This window comes from Drosophila simulans, chromosome X (genome assembly GCF_016746395.2).
Source record: "Drosophila simulans strain w501 chromosome X, Prin_Dsim_3.1, whole genome shotgun sequence".
In the NCBI taxonomy this organism is placed as follows: Eukaryota; Metazoa; Arthropoda; class Insecta; order Diptera; family Drosophilidae; genus Drosophila; species Drosophila simulans.
Genome location: NC_052525.2, coordinates 19,374,353 through 19,375,947, shown reverse-complemented (window position 1 = coordinate 19,375,947; position 1,595 = coordinate 19,374,353). Strand labels below are relative to the sequence as shown.

The window sequence follows — 1,595 nt, the reverse complement described above, 5'->3', positions numbered from 1 at the left end:
GGGCAATCTTCCTGCACAACTACCAGATTATTAACCCAAATTGCATCATGTCCAAGCCACCACCGAACGTACGTACATATAAACGGAGATGCGCGATCTTCATCCGCTTCCGCCTCGGGCACACACAATCCACACATCAACACAATCCACACAATCCACACATACTGCCAACTTTGCGAGGACGACAATATTCTCGACGTCTGCAGTCGATTGCACTCAATTGTTATTTTTATTATTTATTATTTCGTACAGATAGTCTTTCAAATTGTTTAATCTTGTGAAAATATCTCAAATGTGTCCATAAAGCTCACTTTATTATATAAAGTAATAACCCATAATTCTCGTCGAGTCGAAGGTCCCCGTAGCTAGTACTCATTTAATTTGTTAGGCTTAGTATTGTAAGCTAGATTTAATTTTGTTAAATAAATAAAATAAATGTACTATATATGGCATACAAATATATTGTGTGTTTGTTTATTTTGGTAATTTAGGCTGTAAATTCGCTTCATGTCGTGCGTTGCCTTACACATGCCTACATATAAATAGTTATATTTGCAATCAAGCATCTTATATATTTTAATTTTTGTATTTTATCAATGTAAATAATATTTTATTGTAAAAAGGCGTCAGATTTTATTTGAAAACAAACTAACTTTGTTGGAGAAAAAGTTTTAAACTATTTGTGTAATAGTGATTTAACAGAAATTCTTCATAAAATGCTTTCTACTGCAAGGTGGTTTGTTGTCAGAATGAGTTGAATTAGTTGACTTGATATTGGTACGCCCAGAAGGCTTAGAGAACTCCATTGAACATTACAATCGAAATTATATTTAATCAACGTAAGAGCCAAATTATTTTGTAAACGGAGAAAATTTGATTTTCAAATGTCGCTTAGAAAATCAGACTTTTGCCAACTGGTGATCCAGTGCGTAGACGCCGTGGGTGGCTCTGCCCCCAAGTCGGTCATCCTGAGAGCGGTGGGCACAGCCACGAGAATCAAATTCAGGGGATTGGACAGGCAAATTGAAGACGCTCTTAATGAGCTTATCGTTCAATGTATGATCCACGAACACGACGGCAACTATTATATTAAACATGCAAGGGATGAGAGAACAGCAAGTGACAGTCACAGTGGCAATGGTAAGTAATCTTCGCATCACTGGTATTATTTACATTACATTTACATTACAATGTTTTACATATTACTTACAGAAGATTCAGATTGACTTCGGATTTAGAGGTAAGATATATGAAAGGCATTTCTTGCATAGAGTAAGACCCTCTTTATTTTCCAGAATAAGCTGAAAAGCTCGACAAATTCGGATGTATTCAAATATTTGAACAACTAAATTCAAACACTCCAAGTGGAGCGTTAAATAAAGGAATAATTAAATGTAAATTCATTTCGTTGTTTTATTCAGCATTTATATGTATGTAAGATCGTGAATTTGTTAAATTATTGCTTCGAACGCAGCTGCTCAGTTTAAGTGACTAACGATAAACAAGTTGAATTAGCAGATCGGTTACGTCATCTTCTTGGGACACGCCCACCCAATTGATATATTTAAGCGGGCAACGCCCATGTAATTAGCCGC

General features: G+C 35.6%; 1 long non-coding RNA gene across 2 annotated transcripts; it reads left to right on the top strand.

Annotated features, from left to right (window-relative positions):
- The first annotated feature begins 697 nt into the window (after positions 1 to 697).
- LOC27208737 lies at positions 698 to 1,364 on the top strand. 2 transcript variants are annotated; one of them, XR_005544556.2, is made up of 4 exons: positions 698 to 839; positions 896 to 1,140; positions 1,213 to 1,240; positions 1,296 to 1,364. It is a non-coding gene; the product is annotated as an uncharacterized LOC27208737 (long non-coding RNA). The 2 variants fall into 2 exon arrangements; XR_005544555.2 differs by having other exon boundaries at positions 791 to 1,140.
- The last annotated feature ends 231 nt before the right edge of the window (positions 1,365 to 1,595 follow it).